The sequence below is a fragment of the Polypterus senegalus genome, chromosome 18 (genome assembly GCF_016835505.1).
Source record: "Polypterus senegalus isolate Bchr_013 chromosome 18, ASM1683550v1, whole genome shotgun sequence".
Classification (NCBI taxonomy): domain Eukaryota; kingdom Metazoa; phylum Chordata; class Cladistia; order Polypteriformes; family Polypteridae; genus Polypterus; species Polypterus senegalus.
The window spans coordinates 72,410,700-72,424,734 of NC_053171.1; the positions used below are offsets into that span (position 1 = coordinate 72,410,700).

The window sequence follows — 14,035 nt, forward strand, 5'->3', positions numbered from 1 at the left end:
GAACAAGCCGGCCATTCGATCCCCGTGCCAACTTACCGAGCCACGGCGCTTATCTCCACTGCTCGCCCCGGGTAGCGATGTCGTGGGTTTATTCTGGAGGAGAGATGTGGGAGGCTGAGAGGCGGAAACAGGAACTGGAGAGGCTGCTGCCTGAGAGGAGCGCTGCTGCGTGCTACAGTACAGAGCGGTGCGCTATGCCTTCAAAGCGCAGCGCCCGACTAGCAGGGGGCTCGAAGTGCGCATCCTAGTGTCAGCCAGCTGAACTGCAGGAACGCAGGCGGCACGCGGGCACGCGCGCTTTCCTCGCAGTTCACCGCACCGCTCATCATATTCGCTCATCACAATCGAGCGCGTCGTCAGCTTTATGTCCAGGAGACAAAGCATGTATTGGCCTATACTGTACCTTCGCGTGTCTGTCACAGAAAGGGAGGCACAACGCCTCGTAAAGCTTGAGAATTTGAACGCTATATCGCGGGTACTCAGAATCCAGATCAAATACACTGGCATACAGCACCGTCGCGCGCACTTTTTCCCCAACTCCTTTCAATCCCAGTGACACATAGCTAATTCACTGGACTGCACATTTTTTTCACGCACACGACACGCTGATATTAACCGTTGACTCCCACGCTCATCTTTTACTTTTTGACATTGTCAGAGTGTAAACAAGGGGACCCTATTGATCCTGCGATCGCAAAACAATTCAATATACTGAACGGGGGCACAACAATGAGTACTGCTCCCAAACATTACAATCACCACTCGCTTTACTGATTTGCATACTTCGCCGCCATTGGCCTTCTGGAACAGATAATGTTCCGCAAGTATACGCCCATCTCGAACAACTTTCTGGCTGAAGATTTTAAGGGTCTCCTTGTTTCACGCCAGTTCTGCGCTTCCAAACCCCACAGAGCGATAGCGGTTTGTTAGTTCATGTGATGGAAGATTTCAGCCTGGCGTTAATGAAAATCCCAACACAAGTTGATCCGCGCCACCCCTTATTCAAGGACTTCCGTGGACTGCTGCCAACTCGAGGGGTCTCTCTAGATGGAGGGAATTGTGGGAGTTCAATTCACCTCGAGTCGCTGCTCTAAACTGACAGAGCCTGCAGAGCGGGCAAATCGCTGCATTGGGACTTCTCGGACCGTATTTCAGTTTTTATGTCATCAGCTCCAAAAATCTAAACGTTATTTTCTTTTCAGGTTGTCATAAACGCCTGCTGTTTCCGGGATACGTTTAGCACTTTTTTTACAAGACCATTCCAACTGACCATTTCTGCCGCTCCCAGAACTTAACGCTTTAAAGATTTAAAGTATGAAACATAACTGCAGTACTGATTTGCTGTACATAACCTCAGACAGCGTATCATTTTCAAACCGTTTAATTACATATGGGACCGCGGAGAGCACGATCCTTGACAGGTGGGCTGACGATTTATCGTAACAATCTAGGGGGTTTGGCAAGTGTTACTGCGCACGCGCACATCGCAACACGTCATACTGTCTTGTAGTTTGTAAGGAAACATCTCTGCAGCCGGCAGCTTCCACCCTGGAGCTCCAAGTAGGTGGTGTTGACTCCAATGGACGGTCCAGGAAAGTGGAGTTGACTAAAATGGGCGCCAACAAAGTCTAGCTGCAGACCACCAGAGCTCTGCCCAGTTACATTAGCCACCTTAACAAAAGGATAAGTGTCTGTTTATCTGTTGTCACACATGTACATAACGGGATCAACCTCCAGGCGTATCTGAGGAAAGCGATACCACCCTGGGGTGAGAGGGGGCACTGTCGCTAACGGTATCGTCTCTTGGCAATTGACCCCGCCCTTTCCAGTCGGATTACTATAAAAGACCGGATTCCCCAGAGAGAGACATGTCAAGCTGGACGCCAACTGCAACCAGAACAGAGCTCCGGGAAAAGACCTACTGTGTTGAGCTGTTATTCCTTGAAAGTCGTGAAGGCCGCTGCTCAATATTGCTTTTTTGTTAGCCTTTGCAATATCAATGACACCCGTTTTCTTTAATATTTAAGTTGAAATTAAACAGGGTGACCAGGCTGGCATCCCAATACTTCCTTTAGGTCATTGAATTTCCTTCCACCCTTCCACAATCTGTGTCTGACCGGTTGCTGTGTCAGTGTTGTTCTAACAAATGGTGCATCGCAAACATTTGTAGTAATAAAGTGTATTACTACAAATGTTTTTGTTGCGCCAGCTGTGCAAATGACAGAGACGTAGCAGCAAGATGGACACAAAGAGAGACACACAGGCACTTATTCTGTCATTCAGGTGGGTGTTTGTGATGCAGAATTTGATGGAATGACAAATACAACGCATTACAAAATACATACTAATAGATGGTTGGTGCACCGCAAATGTTAACCCTGAGATCTACGTCAATTACTTAGATCTCAACCTGTCTTAGACGGGGAATACAGCTAGAAGGTAAGGTTAGGGATGTGGAAGGGTTATTCTGAATCAAACAATGCTAAGTAATGTCGAGTAAGTTACCTCCACCTACTTGGAACCCAGGGCGGAGGCTCCAGACTGCAAAGAGAAGCTTGTATCTCTGATGTCTCATGTTTTGTGGACCATAACAGAATGGAAAATAATAAAGAAAAAAAAAGTCAAGATTGCAAATGAACACATTGAACCTGTTAGCCCTTTGTACCGAACCAGCTCCAACAAGCTGTTACAAAAAGCTAAGCTGCAAAGTTGGTACTCAGGCAGCTAATTAGACATGGCTAGCGATGTTCTGTTATGTAAGGTGACATGACCCCACAACTAGAAGGCACATGATGTGACATTGACTTTAACTGCCTCCTACCAGCTGCCAATCGGCATGCAAGTTGTGCTATCAGTAACTACTAACAACCATCTCAGATGTGATGCCGATCATGTCACACTGGGGGAGGTTGGGGTCTAGACACCAGGACCACCACATCCTAGTAATGTGCTACTGAAAATGATATCGTTACTGCATAAACCAAAAAACAAAATGGTAATAATTATTCACAAATGTCTAGTGCCAATAACTTATAAAAATAACCATACAGGGGGTGTTCTCTGATGCCCAAAACCTTCCAAAATGACATTGAACAGAATTTATTAGTAGCAAAAAAAGCTATTTTATTGTCATAACGGGCACAGACTACGAGTCAAGCTTGGACAGGGCGAGGGTCCATTGCAGATTAGTTGTATGTATCGGGTATTAATACTGTAATGTATGCTACAAGGTTATTATAGTTTTGCCTTTTTATATTAGTTTTTATTTCTATATTTTTTCTGACTTTACTTGGAAATTCTTTTTAGTTTTAGTTTTCCTTCATTGTGCATTTTTAGTTTTAGTTTAGTTTTTATTTTACAAAGACATTTCTATTTTATTTTTATATATATTAGTTTCAGTTTTAGTTATAGTAATTATAGTATGGTTAAAGAGATACAGTACTACTACAATAAGACAGAACTGTACACTTAACAGATTTGGATATAATATGAGTTTAATGTTAGTGGAAGCTTACTACGCTACATGACACAGTTTACTATTTGGTTTTGTTTTTGTCTGATACAAAGCATAATCAAAGTCAGGTACTGAATATAAACAATTTTACACAATTTTATAATTTTTAAAATATTTTCTATGTCATTTGTGCTGAACAAATCTGCTCTGAATTTTGGCACTTTTTTCTTTTCCTTTTATTGCCCATAATGGGTCAATTTGTAATGAACTTTAGGTGAATTTTAAGGTGTGAGGGTTTTTTGCTCTAAATGTCTACAGCACACAACATATCCTGCTCCAATGACAATGTGCTTATGATGAATGCCTTCAATATTTAATTCAAAACTCTCAAACACTGGGCTTTGTTATTTTCTACCAGCCATACTGGTCTCTGATCCCATCTCAGGCACACACAATATATAGACAGAATTTTGCACCTGAAGGCCTGGAAAGATATAAAAAAAATAAGAAAAGAGATTCTACTGTGTTCTGACAGGCATTACCATGAAAATCACAGGGGTTAAGGAAGAACAGGACTCTTAGACTTGAATGAGTGTGCAGACCCCACCTAGCTGTATTGAAGAAAACAAAGAAAAACAAGCATGTAGTGTGAAGGTTAAGGGCAGTGAGACTTGTATAGCCCACCATAAGAACAGTAAACCCATAATGAGCAGAGCAAGAGTAGGTGATAGGTGTACGGAGGGGCACAAAATAACACAGACAGCATCTGAGATTAAGAACAATATATACATTATCTAAACCTGTTTATCCAGAGAAGGATCACAGGAAACCTGGAGCCTACCCAAGCAGGTTTGGATGTAAGGCAGAAAAAATCCCTGGTATGCAATATGTGTGATATGGCTGATGTTAAGAACAAAAAGAATATGATGATTTCAACTATCTGTTTTGAGAGAGAGAGAAACACATTGAAAAAATGGGGACAGATATTTTAAAACATAATTCTCATACTGGATTATTTTTACAATATCAGGTATTTTGAGCTGTGTATATAAACTAAAAAAGATCAATTAATAAATATAGAATACATACAAAAACACATTAGTATGTTTAGCTTTTCATCACAGACTCTCTTCGCCTACCTACCTGTAGTTCGGTAGAGATGTTGCCAACTCAGAAATTTTACAAGGTTTGTATCGCTTCGTTATTAAACGACGTTTTTAAAGCAAAAGTGAGTGGGCAGCAACAATATGCTGATCTGGTATGATGACCTTGTCAGTCTCTCGATCAACGCCGTTTTATTTTCAAAAATCGGGAGTGGTCTCCCCTAGACTTTCTCGTGTACTCAGATATGGGGATAGATATTTGATGAGTAAACCACAAGACGAGGATTATATTATGTACATTAAAGAACCGTCAACAACAAATCAAATGAAATTAATAATATGTTGAACAATTATTATAAAAGTAAACTTGAATAAATCGGACTCTGCAGCTGGATTAATAAAAAACAAATCGAGTATGTGTTCAGGTAAAGTACCACTTCCGGTTAATGGATTTGGCCCAAAAGTTAATACAGATCTACAATTCTGGTGTAACAACCACATGCCAAATTCCATCCATCTATCTAGTTGCGTTTTTGAGATATCGTGTTTATACACACGCAAACACACACAGACATAATTCCAAATAATGGTATTTTCGGACTTGGTGAGTACTAAAACGTCAAGACTCATCAAAATGTCGAGGTCGAATTTTATTCATGATTAGTATACTTTCTCTATGCTTTGTATACTTCGAGTGCAAAGTGGCAGGTGAATTACTGTCAACAAAAAGCAGGTACTTGAGAAATAAACTGAAATTACTCACTCGTGATTTTTCTGTCCATACGGTAAAGTTTTTGTTGAGCAGCACATTCCGATTTCAGGCGTTTGAGTTGCATCTTGATATACAACAAGTGCAAAGAAAGGCGTCGCGTAAAACGCTTTCTTTTCCACAGGCTTTACACGCGTATTCCACGCGCTCTGTCACTGCTAATGCTGTGTGAACAACCAGCCTCCTTCAGCAGCCGCCGTTCACTGGATGAATAGCCTACGTGCAGGCGGTTCGTGAGGGATGACTTTCAGTTTTAGAGTTTTAAGGGTTAAAAACTAACAGCAAAAAAATTAATTCAAAAACGAAAGTTAAAATTATGTTTTGTTTTATTTCACTTTCTCTTTCCAGCTATTTTAATAGTTTCGTTTAGTTTTAGTTTTTCATTTGTTTTGTTAATTATTTTATTTCAGTTTACGAAAATGTTTTTTAATAATAGTTTCAATTTTGATTTTAGTTTTCGTTAACTATAATAACCTTGGTATGCTACATTCTTGTTTGCTGGTTAAGCCTTTAATGTTGTGTTGTTAATGTTCTGCTATGGTTGGTTCCTACTGTCACAGCCCAGAAACCGGCTTGAACAGGTTTAATAATGGATGACTGCAGTGGATTCAGGCCCCTTCATTGTCTGCACACTTTTATATGTATTGTAGATTTAGAGTGGGCAGGAGGAGGAGTATAGGAAACTAATCAAGGACTGTTAAATGGTGCGACTCAAACCACCTACAAATGAACACCAGCAAAACCAAGGAGCTGGTGGTGGATTTTAGAAGGACCAGGCCCCTCATGGACCCTGTGATCATCAGAGGTGACTGCGAAGAGGGTACAGACCTATAAATACCTGGGAGTGCAGCTGGATGACAAATTAGACTGGACTGCCAATACTGATGCTCTGTTCAAGAGAGGATAGAGCCGATTATACTTCCTTAGAAGGCTGGCGTCCTTCAGCATCTGTAATAAGATGCTGCAGATGTTCTATCAGACGGTTGTGGTGAGCACCCTCTTCTACGCGGTGGTGTGCTGGGGAGGCAGCATAAAGAAGAAGGATGCCTCACGCTTGAACAAACTGGTGAGGAAGGCAGGCTCTATTGTAGGCACGGAGCTGGACAGTTTGACATCCATGGCAGAGTGACGGGCGCTGAGCAGGCTCCTGTCAATCATGAAGAATCCACTGCATCCCCTGAGCAGGATCATCTCCAGACAGAAGAGCAGCTTCAGCGACAGACTGCTGTCACCGTCCTGCTCCACTGACAGACTGAGGAGATCGTTCCTTACCCACACTATTGTGACTCTTCAGTTCCACACTTTAAACATTAACATTATACAAAGTTATTGTCTGTCTGTTATATCTTCATTGTTTTCACTCTTTAATGTAATATTTTTCTTTATCAGTGCAGCAGGAGTATGTGAATTTCCCCGTAGCATTAATAAAGTATCTAACTTATCTATCTATCTATCTACAGTGCATCCGGAAAGTATTCACAGTGCTTCACTTTTTCCACATTTTGTTATGTTACAGCCTTATTCCAAAATGGATTTAGTTTATTTTTTTCCTCAGAATTCTACACACAACACCCCATAATGACAAAGTGAAAAAAGTTCACTTGAGGTTTTTGCAAATTTATTAAAAATAAAAAAAACTGAGAAATCACATGTACATAAGTATTCACAGTCTTTGCTCAATACTTTGTTGATGCACCTTTGCCACCAATTACAGCCTCAAGTCTTTTTGAATATGATGCCACAAGCTTGGCACACCTATCCATGGCCAGTTTCGCCCATTCCTCTTTTCAGCACTTCTCAAGCTCCATCAGGTTGGATGGGAAGCGTCGGTGCACAGCCATTTTAAGATCTCTCGAGAGATGTTCAATAGGATTCAAGTCTGGGCTCTGGCTGGGCCACTCAAGGACATTCACAGAGTTGTCCTGAAGCCACTCCTTTGATATCTTGGCTGTGTGATTAGGGTTGTTGTCCTGCTGAAAGATGAACTGTCGCCCCAGTCTGAGGTCAAGAGCGCTCTGGAGCAGGTTTTCATCCAGGATGTCTCTGTACATTGCTGCAGTCCTCTTTCCCTTTATCCTGACTAGTCTTCCAGTTCCTGCCGCTGAAAAACATCCCACAGCATGATGCTGCCACCACCATGCTTCACTGTAGTGATGGTATTGGCCTTGTGATGAGCAGTGCCTGGTTTCCTCCAAATGTGACGCCTGGCATTCACACCAAAGAGTTCAATCTTTGTCTCATCAGACCAGAGAATTTTGTTTCTCATGGTCTGAGAGTCCTTCAGGTGCCTTTTGGCAAACTCCAGGCGGGCTGCCATGTGCCTTTTACTAAGGAGTGGCTTCCGTCTGGCCACTCTACCATACAGGCCTGAATGGATTGGATTACTGCAGAGATGGTTGTCCGTCTGGAAGGTTCTCCTCTCTCCACAGAGGACCTCTGGAGCTCTGACAGAGTGACCATAGGGTTCTTGATCACCTCCCTGACTAAGGCCCTTCTCCCCCGATCGCTCAGTTTAGATGGCTGGCCGGCTCTAGGAAGAGTCCAGGTGGTTTTGAACTTCTTCCACTTACGGATGATGGAGGCCACTGTGCTCATTGGGACCTTCAAAGCAGCAGAAATTTTTCTGCAACCTTCCTCAGATTTGTGCCTCGAGACAATCCTGTCTTGGAGGTCTACAGACAATTCCTTTGACTTCATGATTGGTTTGTGCTCTGACATGAACTGTCAACTGTGGGACCTTCTATAGACAGGTGTGTGCCTTTCCAAATCATGTCCAATCAACTGAATTTACCACAGGTGGACTCCAATTAAGCTGCAGAAACATCTCAAGGATGATCAGGGGAAATAGGATGCACCTGAGCTCAATTGTGAGCTTCATGGCAAAGGCTGTGAATACTTATGTACATGTGCTTTCTCAATTTTTTTATTTTTAATAAATTTGCAAAAATCTCAAGTAAACTTTTTTCATGTTGTCATTATGGGGTTTTGTGTGTAGAATTCTGAGGAAAAAAATGAATTTAATCCATTTTGGAATAAGGCTGTGACATAAAATGTGGAAAAAGTGATGCGCTGTGAATACTTTCTGGATACACTCTATCTATCTATCTATCTATCTATCTATCTATCTATCTATCTATCTAAATAGTATCTTATCATATCTATCAAATAGTGACTTACATATCTATCTATCTATCTATCTATCTATCTATCTATCTATCTATCTATCTATCTATCTATCTATCTATTTAACTTTAAATGGATACCTTTGCATTTTGGCCATCAATCTGCACTCAATTACCCGGAAAGACAATGTGACAAGATGTTATCAGAAAGGTGTACAAATCTATTAAAATCAGAAACCAAAATCTCTCATTCGCAATGGTTTTGATATTCTTTACTGTGGCACTTCAGATTGTAGATTGGATTTTTGAACCTGAGCTTTGTATTTCGACTATTCTTTGGATCTGTGATTTAGACTTTGTTTTCCTTGGATTGCCTTGCCTTTTCAGGCAATTCCTTTTTGCCATTTCTGCTCCATGGAAATTTTTATGTTAAAGAGCATTTTTGTGTACAGTAAACCTTTTTATTTTATAAAGATTCTATGTGGCCCCCTGTGTTATTAGTCAGGGCTTTTTTTTGGGTAGGCTTTCCCCCTCTAGTGGGTATTTTTGGAACTGTATATTTTTGGGACTTAAAATGCTTGGAAACTTTTGATTGGCATAACAGGTATAAAATGAGTCCTGCTTTATGGAGAGGCTCCAGCTGCCTGCGCACTGAATTGGGCAGATTGATCGATGGATGTATGGACAGAGAGGTGTTGACTTTGGTTTGAAAATTTCGTAGTATGTCATCCACAGCACATTAGGTATTGAGAACAACGGCAGGTAACTTGGGTAGTTTACAAGAAGTCCAGCAACCTTGAACATCTGAGCATGACAAGTTTAATAAATGAAGGGAGAACGTTCAGTCTCTAAGCTTCATGCTCGTCACTACAAAACACTCGGCCACCCCATCCCTCAAAAGGTGGAACCTCTCTAGCCTACACAAGCACGTCATCTAGGAGATGAAGGAAATATGCCTGACCTGAATGTGCTGTTTTGGGGCTACATTTTCCAAACCAACAGATGGCTTTGTGGTGGGGCAGAGTGGTGGGCTTCCAGAGGGTCTAGTTTGCTTTCTGGAGACTGTAAATACTAAACATGACTCACTTGTTCAAACCTGGTAGGTTCACTGTGTCCTCAGTCTGATCCTGGGTCATGCAGGACTAGTCACGACACGGTGTGGAGGGATACACTACTGTACACCCACACCAGTGAGGGCGGCCAGAATTATCATTCTCTGCAGCGGGTATAGGAATTCAGTTTCTGCCACAGGTCAGCGTGCTTTAAGAGTCTCCCAGCGTCTCCCTGTTAATTGATGAATGCAGTCAGTCTTGGAGCTGGTGGAGATTTTCCGTTTCTGACTGCCAAAGTTGGAGTAGGATTGAGAGGCCGGCTAATAACTTGCTTTTTTGCAGTGTTCAACTGAAATCCGCTTGTGACATTATGACCCACAATCTATCATTTCCACTTTCAGGGTAAGATTTAAAACCTTTTTTGTGATTCATTATTGCAAAAAAGTTACCTTTTCAAGCACTCCACGATTATTCTCATGCTGAGAGACAACATTCTAATAATAACGCCTGCAATAAACCTCCAGTCAAATAAGGCAAATCCCAGAAGACCTTCAGCCTTAAAGTTTGCATACATCTCCCCTGGGATCTGTAGGCTCGTCAATGGCTACCCACTTTGTGCTCAAGGAACCGACTTTCGTGTTCTTAGTGTGGTTTAGTGAAAATGCTTGGCAGCCATTTTAGAGAGGAACTTTATGCTAGTATAGGAGTGGGAGATGCACTACGATATCATGCAGACAGGTGGTGCGCCATAAACAGATGATATTTTTTTCCAGCATCATAAAAGGTGATTAAAAACTAGGAAAGAATAAACATTCTGGCAAACGCTATTCTTAGTGAAACCAACAGCTCATTACTAAGTTCCTGATGCACTAAAAGTGTCAGTTATCAGACCCACATACACTTAATAATTCTAGAGCCATTTCAAATGGACCCTTTCTCTCGAAAATACTTGAAAATGTAGTCATCACGTAGCTTCAGTCTCACCTTATGCAGCACAGCTTATTTGAGAAATTCCAGTCTGGCTTTCGCACTGGTCACAGTACAGAAACAGCACTAACGTGTGTTGTAAATAACATTCTGATATCCATTGATGAAGGAAATTCCATTTGACATCACTGACCATTCTGTTTTACTACACAGGCTGGATTATGACATAGGGCTCACAGGCAATGTTCTTGTCTGGTTTAGTTCATCAAATCGACTCCAAAACACACAGAAATGGGCTGACAGGACTCCAACATTACAGAGAGACTCAGAAGTTAAATATGATGTCCCGCAGGGCTCAGTAGTCAGACAGTCACAGTTTACACTTTACATGCTTCTATTGACAACTCCTATTAAAAATGACAATGTTAAATTTCACTTGTACACAGATGACACCCAATTATACCTTTCTTTTAGAACAAATGACGTTTCTTTGATGCTGTCCTTAATTAATTGTGTCAGCGAGTTAAAGGAGTGAATAGGTGAGAACTATTTGTCTTTAAAATATAAGAAAAGCAAAAAATGTTAATTATTGGGGGAATAACGAGACCGCAAGAACACTGTCACTCTTTACTGCAGTTGGAATCGCCATTCGTTTTATTGAATTTATGTGTTATCTATGACACTAACAAGTCATTTAAAACAAGCAATGCAAAACTATCCAAAACATGTTTTTTTCCATCCTAAAAATGTTGGAAATGAGGACATTTTTAAAATTTTCAGAATGCTGAGAACTCCTTCATTTATTTCTAGCGGGATTGACTACCACAATTATTTACTGCGTTATTCACTGGCTGTTCAAGTTGTTCTTTATGTGACTTTCAGTTCAAGTGCTGCAGGAAAAGCAGAAAATATGGACACATAACTCCCAGTTAAGTGTAGAGCTGACTTTTAGCATAGAAATCTTTCAATGGCCGAGGATTGCTGCAGAGTCCAAAAGGTATCACTAGAAATTACCACTAACCTTAGCCTGTTGCGTAAATGGGCTGTCAGAGAAGATTCAAGTGAATGAAACTAAACCATACTCTTATTTGTTGCAAAGTCAAGGAGCCTTTTTATCCACAGTAAGGCAGATGGAACTTTTTTTGGGATGTCTGTATTCTACACAGGGACAGAATGTCATTTGTTTCTTCTTCATCGTGATGGCAGAGGATTTTTGGATGTTTTGACTATCGTACACACTGTCACAAATGCAAATTGCCTCTCATAAAGCAGCGATTATAAGATGTTGTGACCTCTACCAGACTTGAAGCATCCCACTATAGTTAATTTCATGCTGATGAGAGAGCATTTGTGCACTCCCATGTGCTCGTTTGGTTTGGGTACTTACAGTAGCTGAGGGAGCTGGTCTAGCACTTCTTCATGAACCTTAGAGCGCCAGCCAGCAGTTCAAGTTCAAATTCTTACACGCATGCCTGACCAACATGCAATACTCTGCCACTCTCCTCTCCATCAGACATTATAGTGCTACCTCATAAAGTAAGGCAGTATTTTAATGAAAGGAGACCAGAAGATGAAATATACTCAAAGGTTTGTGCCAGATTCGGAACTATTACCAAACCCAAAGTGCAGCTGACAGATCTCAGACTATATTCAAAGTAAAAAGTTCTCTAACCAGAGAAACAAAAAAACAGAGTCAGTCACATGTAAAGCGGTTGGTACTGCCCGCCATTTTCGGATGGCTGGGAATGCCCAGTGCTGACCTGTTATCCTGTCACAGTGAGCTTGGGCACTTCTGGGTCATTTCTTTAGTAACTTCATGGCAACCATAAGCAACCTGGCAAGGTCAATGAAAACTAAATGACACAGAAAAAAATCTAAAAGTGTTTGAGCTCATTTAAATACACTTTAAATCAAAAAACCTTATCACATTAGTTTTCAAGGTGCTTCAATAACTGTAATAACTGGAATGAAAAAGACCAGAAAAACAAAACATTAAGGTAGCAAAAAAGGGGTCACAATGAAGTCACTGATAACAATTATCAGTCCACTTGTAGTTATAGTTTCAAGTATAGTTCAACACTTAACGAAAAGCCATCCAGTGCCCATACTTGGGCCATTTGTCTTAACAGGTAAGTGGGCCACCAGCTGGCAGTAATGGTACATGGGTGTACTGGAGAACCACTGCAACTACTGACTACTGGCAATTGACCTAGCTAGGAGCAACACTAACCACTGGAGCCAGTGAACCTTTGTGGTCTCGAGGACTTTCCTGCAGGTTGGTGGCATTGGTGAGAACTTGCTGTGGTGGCTGGCAGAGCAACTAGCAAGAATGTAACACCGGTGAAATAGAACATGGGCAGAATGTCATTTTGACTGATAAAGTGGAGTTTGTAATGTAATGCGTAAATGTAACAAGTGACTGCAAAGAAGATAATTTCCTGTAACGGTCAGCTAAATAAACTTGGAGTTGCCCGTCCCGAATTTTTGAGAAAGCAAATGATGGTACAACATCTGTGTGGTCAGTTGAGTCATTGTGTCAAGCTGAACCAGTGGCTGGTGGCTAGGCAGGAGTGAACTCCGGAAGGAGCAGAGTGATGGTGTAGCCAGTGACCACATCGTTGTGAGGTGGCTTCATTCTTTAACTTTCTTCGACTTATTAATCAACATTTTTCCTTTCTCAAAGGAATTTAAGAGTTGCTGGACACCCAGGAGCATTTTCAAAAAGTTATTTTTATTTTTCAGGCTCATGTTTAACATTTTGAAATTTTTTTTACAACATATACAGTATATTATTGGAATTGACGTGTAATGGGCGGCATGCAGGCAAGAACTGAACAATTTATTCGGATTACTTTCTTCCCAGAAACGCTAGGTAGCAGCGTCCCTGGGTTACAGTACCACTATGGATACCCACAGGGCATGCTGGGAACTATGGTTTCATGGAACAGCCCTTGTGGGTTCTTTTGGTGCTGCCAGGGGACGTTGAAGGGATTAATGGTTCCTATTTTGTGGGGCTTCAGCTTTACCCAGAAGTGCTAAGGGTCAAACCCGTGAGACTGGAAGTATTCCCGGTTCCTGTATATAGAAGCAGCCACACTTCAGTATGGGAAGCCAGAGTCAGGTGGAAGTGGACGAAGTTTGCCCGGAGAGCAGGGAAAGGAGACTGAAGGGGGCACTGTGTTTGGTTTGTACCCATTTGAAACGTTTGTATAAGGTATTTATAATATTAAACATTTTATTTATATTGGGACTTGTGTCCATGCAATTGTATCTGGAATTTGGGGTGCTGCAACACCCTCTGGTGGTCACAGATGCCATTTTGTTACTTTGACGTTATGAAGCTAGACTGTTGTTATGGGCAGGGGTCATGGTGGGGTTAAAAAGGTGATTTTCTGTCCATTTTCTATCCGAGTTTGCAGATAAATCCCCAAATAGTATTTAGCATTCACTAAACTCCTGGTATCCTTTTTGTTAATGACTTTTGCTTGTACCTTTTCACTTTTTATTTGCTTAATGTTTTTTGTTCTTCTCCTAGCATGCATGTTGACTGTCTTATTTCTTGGTCCTCTACTTACAAACAGTCTCTGTTTCTTCCAAGGCAGTACCCA

The 14,035-nt window shown here is 41.3% G+C and overlaps 1 protein-coding gene across 2 annotated transcripts in view; it reads right to left on the reverse strand.

Annotated features, from left to right (window-relative positions):
* The window catches only part of LOC120518972 (alpha-(1,6)-fucosyltransferase), a 351,289-nt gene extending 351,027 nt beyond the window's left edge, over positions 1–262 (reverse strand). For both annotated transcript variants that reach the window (XM_039742018.1, XM_039742019.1), the window contains exon 1: positions 37–262. The gene's annotated coding sequence lies outside the window, so the exon portion shown is untranslated. The remainder of the gene's footprint in view (positions 1–36) is intronic.
* Between the last annotated feature and the right edge of the window lie 13,773 nt (positions 263–14,035).